Genomic DNA, 14,823 nt, shown 5'->3' with positions numbered 1-14,823 from the left:
ACCAGCTATTACAGGGTTCTAAATGACTAGGTATTACATGGTTCTAAATGACCAGGTATTACAGTGGTCTAAATGACCAGGTATTGCAGTGGTCTAAATGACGAGGTATTACAGGGTTCTAAATGACCAGGTATTACAGGGTTCTAAATGACCAGGTATTACAGGGTTCTAAATGACCAGATATTACAGGGTTCTAAATGACCAGGTATTACAGTGTTCTAAATGACAGTGTACTACAGTGTTCTAAATTACCATGTATTACAGTGTTCGACGTGACAATGTATTACAGTGTTCTAAATGGCCATGTATCAGTGTTCTAAATGACCATGTATTAAAGTGTTCTACGTGACAAAACATTACAGTATTCTAAATGACCATGTATTGCAGTGTTGTGATAGACCATCTATTACAGTCTTCTAAATGACTGTGTATTACAGTGTTCTAAAAAAACAGGTATTACAGTTTTCTAAATTACAGTGTTCTAAATGACCAGGTATTACAGTGTTCTAAATGACCAGGTATTACAGTGTTCTAAATGACAACGTATTAGTGTTCTAAATGAACATGTGTTACAGTGTTCTAAATGACCAGGTATTACAGCATTCTAAATTACAGTGTTCTAAATTAACATGTATTACAGTGTTCTAAATGACCAGGTATTACAGGGTTCTAAATGACCAGGTATTACATGGTTCTAAATGACCAGGTATTACAGTGTTCTAAATGACCATGTGTTACAGGGTTCTAAATGACCAGGTATTACAGGGTTCTAAATGACCAGGTATTACAGTGTTCTAAATGACCATGTGTTACAGTGTTCTAAATGACCAGGTATTACAGCATTCTAAATTACAGTGTTCTAAATTAACATGTATTACAGTGTTGTAAATGACCAGGTATTACAGTGTTCTAAATTACAGTGTTCTAAATAACCAGGTATTACAGTGTTCTAAATTAGTGTTCTAAATGACCAGGTATTAGTGTTCTAAATTTCAGTGATCTAAATGACCAGGTATTACAGTGTTCTAAATTACAGTGTTCTAAATAACCAGGTATTACAGTGTTTTAAGTTACAGTGGTCTAAATGACCAGGTATTACAGTGGTCTAAATGACCAGGTGTTACAGTGTTCTAAATGACCAGGTATTACAGTGGTCTAAATGACCAGGTATTGCAGTAGTCTAAATGACCAGGTATTACAGTGGTCTAAATGACCAGGTATTACAGTGGTCTAAATGACAACGTATTAGTGTTCTAAATGAACATATGTTACAGTTTTCTAAATGACCAGGTATTACAGCATTCTAAATTACAGTGTTCTAAATGACCAGGTATTACAGTGTTCTAAATGACCAGGTATTACAGTGTTCTAAATTACAACGTATTACAGTGTTCTAAATGACAACGTATTAGTGTTCTAAATGAACATGTGTTACTGTGTTCTAAATGACCAGGTATTACAGCATTCTAAATTACAGTGTTCTAAATTAACATGTATTACAGTGTTGTAAATGACCAGGTATTACAGTGTTCTAAATTACAGTGTTCTAAATAACCAGGTATTACAGTGTTCTAAATTAGTGTTCTAAATGACCAGGTATTAGTGTTCTAAATTTCAGTGATCTAAATGACCAGGTATTACAGTGTTCTAAATTACAGTGTTCTAAATAACCAGGTATTACAGTGTTTTAAGTTACAGTGGTCTAAATGACCAGGTATTACAGTGGTCTAAATGACCAGGTGTTACAGTGTTCTAAATGACCAGGTATTACAGTGGTCTAAATGACCAGGTATTGCAGTAGTCTAAATGACCAGGTATTACAGTGGTCTAAATGACCAGGTATTACAGTGGTCTAAATGACAACGTATTAGTGTTCTAAATGAACATATGTTACAGTTTTCTAAATGACCAGGTATTACAGCATTCTAAATTACAGTGTTCTAAATGACCAGGTATTACAGTGTTCTAAATGACCAGGTATTACAGTGTTCTAAATTACAACGTATTACAGTGTTCTAAATGACAACGTATTAGTGTTCTAAATGAACATGTGTTACTGTGTTCTAAATGACCAGGTATTACAGCATTCTAAATTACAGTGTTCTAAATGAACATGTATTACAGTGTTCTAAATGACCAGGTATTACAGTGTTCTAAATGACCAGGTATTACTGTGTTCTAAAATGCCAGGTATTACAGTGTTCTAAATGACCAGATATTACAGTGTTCTAAATGACCAGGTATTACAGTGTTCTAAATGACAACGTATTACAGTTTTCTAAATGACCATGTTTTACCGTGTTCTAAATTACCAGGTATTACAGCATTCTAAATTACAGTATTCTAAATGACCAGGTATTACAGTGTTCTAAATGACCATGTGTTACCGTGTTCTAAATGACCAGGTATTACAGCATTCTAAATTACAGTGTTCTAAATGACTGTGTATTACAGCGTTCTAAATGACCAGGTAATAGTGTTCTAAATTACCGTGTATTACAGTGTTCTAAATGACCAGGTATTACAGCACTCTAAATTACAGTGTTCTAAATGACCAGGTATTACATGGTTCTAAATGACCAGGTATTACATGGTTCTAAATGACCAGGTATTACAGTGTTCTAAATGACCAGGTATTATAGTTGTCTAAATGACCAGGTATTACAGTGGTCTAAATGACCAGGTATTACATGGTTCTAAATGACCAGGTATTACATGGTTCTAAATGACCAGGTATTACATGGTTCTAAATGACCAGGTATTACAGTGTTCTAAATGACCAGGTATTATAGTTGTCTAAATGACCAGGTATTACAGTGGTCTAAATGACGAGCTATTACAGGGTTCTAAATGACCAGGTATTACATGGTTCTAAATTACCGTGTATTACAGTGTTCTAAATGACCAGGTATTACAGGGTTCTAAATGACCAGGTATTACAGGGTTCTAAATGACCAGATATTACAGGGTTCTAAATGACCAGGTATTACAGTGTTCTAAATGACAGTGTATTACAGTGTTCTAAATTAAAATGTATTACAGTGTTCGACGTGACAATGTATTACAGTGTTCTAAATGGCCATGTATCAGTGTTCTAAATGACCATGTATTAAAGTGTTCTACGTGACAAAACATTACAGTATTCTAAATGACCATGTATTGCAGTGTTGTGATTGACCATCTATTACAGTCTTCTAAATGACTGTGTATTACAGTGTTCTAAAAAACCAGGTATTACAGTTTTCTAAATTACAGTGTTCTAAATGACCAGGTATTACAGTGTTCTAAATTACCGTGTATTACAGTGTTCTAAATGACCAGGTATTACAGTGTTCTAAATGACCATGCATTACAGTGTTCTAAATGACCAGGTTTTACAGCACTCTAAATTACAGCGTTCTAAATGACTGTGTATTACAGCGTTCTAAATGACCAAGTATTAGTGTTCTAAATTACCAGGTATTAGTGTTCTAAATGACCATGTGTTACAGTGTTCTAAATGACCAGGTATTACAGCACTCTAAATTACAGCGTTCTATATGCCTGTGTATTACAGCGTTCTAAATGACCAGGTATTAGTGTTCTAAATGACCATGTGTTACAGTGTTCTAAATGACCAGGTGTTACAGTGTTCTAAATGACCAGGTGTTAGTGTTCTAAATGACCAGGTATTACAGTGTTCTAAATGACCAGGTGTTACAGTGTTCTAAATGACCAGGTATTACAGTGTTCTAAATGACCAGGTATTACAGTGGTCTAAATGACCAGGTATTACACTGGTCTAAATGATCAGGTATTACAGTGGTATAAATGACCAGGTATTACAGTGGTCTAAATGACCAGGTATTACAGTGGTCTAAATGACCAGGTATTGCAGTAGTCTAAATGACCAGGTATTACAGTGGTCTAAATGACCAGGTTTTACAGTGGTCTAAATGACAACGTATTAGTGTTCTAAATGAACATGTGTTACAGTTTTCTAAATTACCAGGTATTACAGCATTCTAAATTACAGTGTTCTAAATTAACATGTATTACAGTGTTCTAAATGACCAGGTATTACAGGGTTCTAAATGACCAGGTATTACATGGTTCTAAATGACCAGGTATTACAGTGTTCTAAATGACCATGTGTTACAGGGTTCTAAATGACCAGGTATTACAGGGTTCTAAATGACCAGGTATTACAGTGTTCTAAATGACCATGTGTTACAGTGTTCTAAATGACCAGGTATTACAGCATTCTAAATTACAGTGTTCTAAATTAACATGTATTACAGTGTTGTAAATGACCAGGTATTACAGTGTTCTAAATTACAGTGTTCTAAATAACCAGGTATTACAGTGTTCTAAATTAGTGTTCTAAATGACCAGGTATTAGTGTTCTAAATTTCAGTGATCTAAATGACCAGGTATTACAGTGTTCTAAATTACAGTGTTCTAAATAACCAGGTATTACAGTGTTTTAAGTTACAGTGGTCTAAATGACCAGGTATTACAGTGGTCTAAATGACCAGGTGTTACAGTGTTCTAAATGACCAGGTATTACAGTGGTCTAAATGACCAGGTATTGCAGTAGTCTAAATGACCAGGTATTACAGTGGTCTAAATGACCAGGTATTACAGTGTTCTAAATGACAACGTATTAGTGTTCTAAATGAACATGTGTTACAGTGTTCTAAATGACCAGGTATTACAGCATTCTAAATTACAGTGTTCTAAATTAACATGTATTACAGTGTTCTAAATGACCAGGTATTACAGGGTTCTAAATGACCAGGTATTACATGGTTCTAAATGACCAGGTATTACAGTGTTCTAAATGACCATGTGTTACAGGGTTCTAAATGACCAGGTATTACAGGGTTCTAAATGACCAGGTATTACAGTGTTCTAAATGACCATGTGTTACAGTGTTCTAAATGACCAGATATTACAGCATTCTAAATTACAGTGTTCTAAATTAACATGTATTACAGTGTTGTAAATGACCAGGTATTACAGTGTTCTAAATTACAGTGTTCTAAATAACCAGGTATTACAGTGTTCTAAATTAGTGTTCTAAATGACCAGGTATTAGTGTTCTAAATTTCAGTGATCTAAATGACCAGGTATTACAGTGTTCTAAATTACAGTGTTCTAAATAACCAGGTATTACAGTGTTTTAAGTTACAGTGGTCTAAATGACCAGGTATTACAGTGGTCTAAATGACCAGGTGTTACAGTGTTCTAAATGACCAGGTATTACAGTGGTCTAAATGACCAGGTATTGCAGTAGTCTAAATGACCAGGTATTACAGTGGTCTAAATGACCAGGTATTACAGTGGTCTAAATGACAACGTATTAGTGTTCTAAATGAACATATGTTACAGTTTTCTAAATGACCAGGTATTACAGCATTCTAAATTACAGTGTTCTAAATGACCAGGTATTACAGTGTTCTAAATGACCAGGTATTACAGTGTTCTAAATTACAACGTATTACAGTGTTCTAAATGACAACGTATTAGTGTTCTAAATGAACATGTGTTACTGTGTTCTAAATGACCAGGTATTACAGCATTCTAAATTACAGTGTTCTAAATGAACATGTATTACAGTGTTCTAAATGACCAGGTATTACAGTGTTCTAAATGACCAGGTATTACTGTGTTCTAAAATGCCAGGTATTACAGTGTTCTAAATGACCAGATATTACAGTGTTCTAAATGACCAGGTATTACAGTGTTCTAAATGACAACGTATTACAGTTTTCTAAATGACCATGTTTTACCGTGTTCTAAATTACCAGGTATTACAGCATTCTAAATTACAGTATTCTAAATGACCAGGTATTACAGTGTTCTAAATGACCATGTGTTACCGTGTTCTAAATGACCAGGTATTACAGCATTCTAAATTACAGTGTTCTAAATGACTGTGTATTACAGCGTTCTAAATGACCAGGTAATAGTGTTCTAAATTACCGTGTATTACAGTGTTCTAAATGACCAGGTATTACAGCACTCTAAATTACAGTGTTCTAAATGACCAGGTATTACATGGTTCTAAATGACCAGGTATTACATGGTTCTAAATGACCAGGTATTACAGTGTTCTAAATGACCAGGTATTATAGTTGTCTAAATGACCAGGTATTACAGTGGTCTAAATGACCAGGTATTACATGGTTCTAAATGACCAGGTATTACATGGTTCTAAATGACCAGGTATTACATGGTTCTAAATGACCAGGTATTACAGTGTTCTAAATGACCAGGTATTATAGTTGTCTAAATGACCAGGTATTACAGTGGTCTAAATGACGAGCTATTACAGGGTTCTAAATGACCAGGTATTACATGGTTCTAAATTACCGTGTATTACAGTGTTCTAAATGACCAGGTATTACAGTGGTCTAAATGACCAGGTATTGCAGTGGTCTAAATGACGAGCTATTACAGGGTTCTAAATGACCAGGTATTACAGGGTTCTAAATGACCAGGTATTACAGGGTTCTAAATGACCAGATATTACAGGGTTCTAAATGACCAGGTATTACAGTGTTCTAAATGACAGTGTATTACAGTGTTCTAAATTAAAATGTATTACAGTGTTCGACGTGACAATGTATTACAGTGTTCTAAATGGCCATGTATCAGTGTTCTAAATGACCATGTATTAAAGTGTTCTACGTGACAAAACATTACAGTATTCTAAATGACCATGTATTGCAGTGTTGTGATTGACCATCTATTACAGTCTTCTAAATGACTGTGTATTACAGTGTTCTAAAAAACCAGGTATTACAGTTTTCTAAATTACAGTGTTCTAAATGACCAGGTATTACAGTGTTCTAAATTACCGTGTATTACAGTGTTCTAAATGACCAGGTATTACAGTGTTCTAAATGACCATGCATTACAGTGTTCTAAATGACCAGGTTTTACAGCACTCTAAATTACAGCGTTCTAAATGACTGTGTATTACAGCGTTATAAATGACCAAGTATTAGTGTTCTAAATTACCAGGTATTAGTGTTCTAAATGACCATGTGTTACAGTGTTCTAAATGACCAGGTATTACAGCACTCTAAATTACAGCGTTCTATATGCCTGTGTATTACAGCGTTCTAAATGACCAGGTATTAGTGTTCTAAATGACCATGTGTTACAGTGTTCTAAATGACCAGGTGTTACAGTGTTCTAAATGACCAGGTGTTAGTGTTCTAAATGACCAGGTATTACAGTGTTCTAAATGACCAGGTGTTACAGTGTTTTAAATGACCAGGTATTAGTGTTCTAAATGACCATGTGTTACAGTGTTCTAAATGACCATGTGTTACAGTGTTCTAAATGACCAGGTATTACAGTGGTCTAAATGACCAGGTATTACACTGGTCTAAATGACCAGGTATTACAGTGGTCTAAATGACCAGGTGTTACAGTGTTCTAAATGACCAGGTATTACAGTGTTCTAAATGATCAGGTATTACAGTGGTATAAATGACCAGGTATTACAGTGGTCTAAATGACCAGGTATTACAGTGGTCTAAATGACCAGGTATTGCAGTAGTCTAAATGACCAGGTATTACAGTGGTCTAAATGACCAGGTTTTACAGTGGTCTAAATGACAACGTATTAGTGTTCTAAATGAACATGTGTTACAGTTTTCTAAATTACCAGGTATTACAGCATTCTAAATTACAGTGTTCTAAATAACCAGGTATTACAGTGTTCTAATTTACAGTGTTCTAAATTACCAGGTATTACAGTGTTCTAAATGACCAGGTATTAGAGTGTTCTAAATGACAACGTATTACAGTGTTCTAAATGACAACGTATTAGTGTTCTAAATGAACATGTGTTACTGTGTTCTAAATGACCATGTATTACAGCATTCTAAATTACAGTGTTCTAAATGAACATGTATTACAGTTTTCTAAATGACCAGGTATTACAGTGTTCGAAATGACCAGGTATTACAGTGTTCTAAATTACAGTGTTCTAAATAACCAGGTATTACAGTGTTCTAAATTACAGTGTTCTAAATGACCAGGTATTACAGTGTTCTAAATGACAACGTATTAGTGTTCTAAATGAACATGTGTTACAGTGTTCTAAATGACCAGGTATTACAGCATTCTAAATTACAGTGTTCTAAATTAGCATGTATTACAGTGTTCTAAATGACCAGGTATTACAGTGTTCTAAATTACAGTGTTCTAAATAACCAGGTATTACAGTGTTCTAAATTACAGTGTTCTAAATGACCAGGTATTACAGTGTTCTAAATGACAACGTATTAGTGTTCTAAATGAACATGTGTTACAGTGTTCTAAATGACCAGGTATTACAGCATTCTAAATTACAGTGTTCTAAATGACCAGGTATTACAGTGTTCTAAATGACCAGGTATTACAGTGTTCTAAATTACAACGTATTACAGTGTTCTAAATGACAACGTATTAGTGTTCTAAATGAACATGTGTTACTGTGTTCTAAATGACCAGGTATTACAGCATTCTAAATTACAGTGTTCTAAATGAACATGTATTACAGTGTTCTAAATGACCAGGTATTACAGTGTTCTAAATGACCAGGTATTACTGTGTTCTAAAATGCCAGGTATTACAGTGTTCTAAATGACCAGGTATTACTGTGTTCTAAATGACCAGGTATTACAGTGTTCTAAATGACCATGTGTTACCGTGTTCTAAATGACCAGGTATTACAGCATTCTAAATTAGAGTGCTCTTAATGACTGTGTATTACAGCGTTCTAAATGACCAGGAATTAGTGTTCTAAATTACCGTGTATTACAGTGTTCTAAATGACCAGGTATTACAGTGTTCTAAATGACCATGCATTACAGTGTTCTAAATGACCAGGTTTTACAGCACTCTAAATTACAGCGTTCTAAATGACTGTGTATTACAGCGTTCTAAATGACCAAGTATTAGTGTTCTAAATTACCAGGTATTAGTGTTCTAAATGACCATGTGTTACAGTGTTCTAAATGACCAGGTATTACAGCACTCTAAATTACAGCGTTCTATATGCCTGTGTATTACAGCGTTCTAAATGACCAGGTATTAGTGTTCTAAATGACCATGTGTTACAGTGTTCTAAATGACCAGGTGTTACAGTGTTCTAAATGACCAGGTGTTACAGTGTTCTAAATGACCAGGTGTTAGTGTTCTAAATGACCAGGTATTACAGTGTTCTAAATGACCAGGTGTTACAGTGTTCTAAATGACCAGGTGTTACAGTGTTCTAAATGACCAGGTGTTAGTGTTCTAAATGACCAGGTATTACAGTGTTCTAAATGACCAGGTGTTACAGTGTTCTAAATGACCAGGTATTAGTGTTCTAAATGACCATGTGTTACAGTGTTCTAAATGACCATGTGTTACAGTGTTCTAAATGACCAGGTATTACAGTGGTCTAAATGACCAGGTATTACACTGGTCTAAATGACCAGGTATTACAGTGGTCTAAATGACCAGGTGTTACAGTGTTCTAAATGACCAGGTATTACAGTGTTCTAAATGATCAGGTATTACAGTGGTATAAATGACCAGGTATTACAGTGGTCTAAATGACCAGGTATTACAGTGTTCTAAATGACCAGGTATTACAGTGGTCTAAATGACCAGGTATTACACTGGTCTAAATGACCAGGTATTACAGTGGTCTAAATGACCAGGTGTTACAGTGTTCTAAATGACCAGGTATTACAGTGTTCTAAATGATCAGGTATTACAGTGGTATAAATGACCAGGTATTACAGTGGTCTAAATGACCAGGTATTACAGTGGTCTAAATGACCATGTATTGCAGTAGTCTAAATGACCAGGTATTACAGTGGTCTAAATGACAACGTATTAGTGTTCTAAATGAACATGTGTTACAGTTTTCTAAATTACCAGGTATTACAGCACTCTAAATTACAGTGTTCTAAATAACCAGGTATTACAGTGTTCTAATTTACAGTGTTCTAAATTACCAGGTATTACAGTGTTCTAAATGACCAGGTATTAGAGTGTTCTAAATGACAACGTATTACAGTGTTCTAAATGACAACGTATTAGTGTTCTAAATGAACATGTGTTACTGTGTTCTAAATGACCATGTATTACAGCATTCTAAATTACAGTGTTCTAAATGAACATGTATTACAGTTTTCTAAATGACCAGGTATTACAGTGTTCTAAATGACCAGGTATTACTGTGTTCTAAAATGCCAGGTATTACAGTGTTCTAAATGACCAGGTATTACTGTGTTCTAAATGACCAGGTATTACAGTGTTCTAAATGACCAGGTATTACAGTGTTCTAAATGACCAGGTATTACAGTGTTCTATTTGACCATGTGTTACAGGGTTCTAAATGACCAGGTATTAGTGTTCTAAATGATCAGGTATTACAGTTTTCTAAATGACGAGGTGGTACTGTGTTCTAAATTACCATAATTTACAGTGTTTTAAATGTTGTTTGGCAGGCTATTTCTGCTATGCATTTCATTTTCTCATTCTTCTGCTTTTTTCTGTTACTATAGTCTTTCTCCTTTTTTCACAGATATGTTGTGTTTGATTAAAATAGTCGATCTTTATGCTTATATAGCTGGGGCTGAATATGTATTATTAAATGCAATGGAGTCTACAGCTAGGTTAGAAATTGTGCAGAAGAGAATAACGATAATGGTAATCCTAAATGATTATGCTGACATGAGGATTTCCCTCACCGTAAATTTAGTGTTAACATGTTAATCCTTAGGTCATAAATTCAGAGAGAAACGGAGATTGGATCATATTTGAGATTAGGATGAGTCATAATAACCAGCCACACAAATAGCCCTCTCTGGTCACGCTCCCATCTCTGACCCTGTCATTAACATGGATAATGCATCCGTTGACCGGGCAGAAAGAAAACGTCACCTTCGGTTACTGCCACTGTTATCCTATCACCCCCTCATGTGGGGCAGAAGGGCAGGGGGGCCAGGTGGATGAAACGTATCCCAGATGATGTATACAGCAGCTCTCCTTTCTTTTCAGTCATTGGAAACCAGCCTAAACAGACACACACGGCACACTGCTATCAATTTTGGGCCACTGCAAAGACAGCCCAATGAGAGGGTGGGAGGAGGGAGGGAGGTGATAAAGGGAGCGAGAGAGAGTGGGAAGGGGTGTGTGTGTGTGTGTGAGAGAGAGCGAGAGAGAGAGGGGGGAGGGAAGAAGCTCTCTGTATGGCTGTGATAGTCTCTCATCCTGGATACTGCCTTTCCTCTCTGGTTTTGTCCCTTTCACTGGCCACCCTGTGTCCCCAGGAGCAGGCAGCGGTGTAGCGGCACACGGACAAGTTGTTAGCCACGGATGAAGCTGGGGATGAATCATCCCCAAAAAAGAGCTATTGAGATGGCAGTGTGTGCGTCTGCCTGGAGGGAGGAACGCGTCAAGCTTTCTCAAGCAAGCAGCAGCCTGCAGTGTGTGCCTGCTTGAGAACCAGCCCTCCTCGACTGTGTGTGTGTGTGTATATTCCTGTGTGGGGGTTTGTGTGACGGGTGTGTATAACGAGTGCTTGTGTACAGTGTATGTGTGTGCGCACTCTTGCTCGCAAGCCTCTTCCCTTCCTGGAGGAGAGGCTCTCCTTTTCAGCGAACCGCAAGGTAAGGAGTCTGCTGTTTTTATAGCACTAATTTCTCCCTCCACAGACCCTGTGTATTCCCTCTGGGGAGGGGGATGGGGGCATTGGGGAGAAAAAAGAAAAAGAGGCTTAGCTCCATTGATAAAGAGCGGGCTACTGTGTGTGTGTGTGTGTGTGTGACGTCTGCAGGCAACAGCGTTGGTGGAGGAGATGCAAATACAGAGGGAGAGAGTGACAGAGAAAGAGAGGGGGAGGGAGAGAGAGAGAGATAGATATATATATAGAGAGAGAGAGATAGACAGAGCAGAATGCAGTATGCCCATGTGGTAATAAGGGAGAGAAGAAAATACTATGAAAAGCTGATTGGGTGATGTGTTGGATTCTGGGAAAGGCTGCATCTCAGAAAGGAGCTGCTTTCACCTTCTGCCCACCCACCCCACGTTCTCTCTCTCCCTCCATCCCTCTCTCTGTCCTCAGCTTCTGTTGAAAAGATGTAACCTCAGTTTAGCTGGTGAGCAAACAGAGTTTTGACAGAATTAATCATGTGAAGATAATACAGACAAAGCTATAGCATTTAATGCTGATTACATGTATGCACTGACAATAGAGGTGCTTATTGTTGTCACTATGCATCTGTCCTTATCTGTGACTGTGAGCTGAGTGCTCAGGTGAACTCTATAGCTTTATATCAGACGAACACTGAGTTGAATTGGATCCAGCTGCTGCATGTATTGTTATGCTTACGTGGATGCCGAGGGAAGGCATCCACATAAGCTTTCTTTTTCTGCTCTGTGAGAACATGCACAAAACGTGTTCCTTTTGTGAGTCAGGATGGTTGTACTGTACTGTCACGCCCTCGCCTTAGTTATCTTTGTTTTCTGTAATATTTTGGTTCGGTCAGGGTGTGACAGGGGGGATGTTTGTGTGTATTTGTCTCGTCTTGGGTGGTTGTATGGTATAGGGGATTTTGGTAGAGTGTATGGGTTTGTGTTGAGTGTAGGTGTCTAGGTAAGTCTATGGTTGCCTGAATGGTTCTCAATCAGAGACAGCTGTCATTCATTGTCTCTGATTGGGAGCCATATTTAAGGCAGCCATAGGCAGTAGGCTATTGTGGGTAATTGTCTGTGTAGTGTCAGCACTATTTTGTTTGATATAGCTTCACGGTCGTCTGTTTGTAAGTGTTTATTTGTCTTCATTAAAGAATATGTATTTCTCTCACGCTGCGCCTTGGTCCACTCTTCCTCAAAGTTACGACGATCGTGACATGTACACAGTGCTTGACTTGGGCAGGAGCTCTGCTGAGGACCAGCACCTCACATTTTCTACTGCTTGAGCTCCTGTTCCTCTTATAGAATATTAGCTCACTTAAATATAAACAGTACCAGCACCCAAAATGAGTCCCGGCACCTATTTCATTCCAAGTCAAGCACTTACTGTACAGTACTCTGTGGAATTGATGACACAGAGAATACATATTCAGTCAAAGGCAGAGACCCAGTGGCAGACTGACAGTTTGTCACGGCTGTCGTCCTCTTCTTCCTCTGAAGAGGTGTAGCAAGGATCGGACCAATACGCAGCGTGGTAGGTGTCCATGTTTTAATAGGGAAAACTGAACATGAACACAAATACAAAAACGTGAACAAACCGAAACAGTGGCACAAACACTGACACAGGAAACAATCACCCACAAAATACCCAAAGAACATGGCTGCCTAAATATGGTTCCCAATCAGAGACAACGATAAACACCTGCCTCTAATTGAGAACCAATCTAGGCAACCATAGACTTACATAAACACCTAGAATGAACACAACCCCATAAATCTACAAAAAAAAACTAGACAGTACAAACATCCTAGACGAGACAAAAACACACAAACCACCCTCGTCACACCCTGACCTAACCAAAAATATAAAGAAAATAAAGAATACTCAGGTCAGGGCGTGACACAGTTAAACAGTCATGTCATTTCACAAGGTCTTATACTGTAGATTGCATTATTGTAATAGTCTACGCCATACTAGTCTTGTTTTAAGTAATTAAATCATTTCGAGAATATAATGTTATATAGTTTTCATGGGATTGCTGGTACAGTCAAACATTGATGGATTTCTCTTTACTGTGACCAGTGGTTAGGACTCTAACTACATGCCCTGGAGGGACACACTGACAATTATGTCTTAAAGTAACTGTCCAGTGTTTCCAGATTTCTCTGAAATATGACCTATAATTAATTACAATATAGGTTAAAAAAAGAAGTACTTTTTATTTTATGTTACAAAGCAGCTTTTTTAAGTTACAAAGCAGCTTTTCTGTGTTGAAATGGTGTGAGCGTACCCAAACAACAGAATTGTCACGCCCTGGCTATAGAGAGGTTTTTTTTCTTCTCTATTTTGGTTAGGCCAGGGTGTGACTAGGGTGGGCAGTCTATGTTCTTTTTTTCTATGTTGTTGGTTTTCTATGTGTTTAGCCTGGTGTGGTTTCCAATCAGAGGCAGCTGTCTATCGTTGTCTCTGATTGGGAGCCATACTTAGGTAGCCTGTTTTCCATTTTGAGTTGTGGGTGATTAATTTCTGTTTAGTGTGTGTTGCACCTGACGGAGCTGTTTCGGTTGTCACTTTGTTGTTTTGCTTTTTAGTGTTCAGTTTCGATTAAACATGACGAACACTTACCACGCTGCGTTTTGGTCTTCACCTTCTTCCGACGACAGCCGTGACAAGAATGGCGTGGGCATATACCGGTAATTCAAATGGTAATGGTAATGTCTTCCTCAGGAAGATGACATCATCCTCTATGAGGAAATAGCAAGCATTTTTTAAACAGACAGTTTGTGGTTGGGTTTTTTAAGTGTTTGTTTTACTTTCAAATTATGCTTTGGCCACAAATACATTATTTGGGTATGAGTTAACAGAATATTAACTTTTAAAGTGAGATTTTCACTGGACAGTTACTTGCGGCTAGGTGTCCCGCTAGCGTTCCACTACGACAACATCCTGTGAAATTGCAGAGCGTGAAATTCAAAATACATAAATCGTAATATTAAACATTCATGAAAATACAAGTGTCTTACATAATTTAAAAGCTTAACTCTCAGATTTCAAAAAGGCTTTACCGCGAAAGCATACCATGGTATTATCTGACGACAGCACCCCACATAAAAATACTTTTTCAAACCAGCACAGGCGTCACAAAATCA

The 14,823-nt window shown here is 37.1% G+C and overlaps 1 protein-coding gene across 2 annotated transcripts in view; it reads left to right on the top strand.

Moving 5' to 3' along the window:
* Positions 1–11,188: 11,188 nt before the first annotated feature.
* LOC129811593 (serine/threonine-protein kinase PAK 6-like) overlaps positions 11,189–14,823 on the top strand; it is a 35,988-nt gene continuing 32,353 nt past the window's right edge. For both annotated transcript variants that reach the window (XM_055863026.1, XM_055863027.1), the window contains exon 1: positions 11,189–11,648. The gene's annotated coding sequence lies outside the window, so the exon portion shown is untranslated. The remainder of the gene's footprint in view (positions 11,649–14,823) is intronic.

This window comes from Salvelinus fontinalis, chromosome 15 (genome assembly GCF_029448725.1).
Source record: "Salvelinus fontinalis isolate EN_2023a chromosome 15, ASM2944872v1, whole genome shotgun sequence".
Lineage (NCBI taxonomy): Eukaryota > Metazoa > Chordata > Actinopteri > Salmoniformes > Salmonidae > Salvelinus > Salvelinus fontinalis.
The sequence above is the reverse complement of the archived record's forward strand: the minus strand, read 5'-3'. Positions and strand labels throughout refer to the sequence as shown.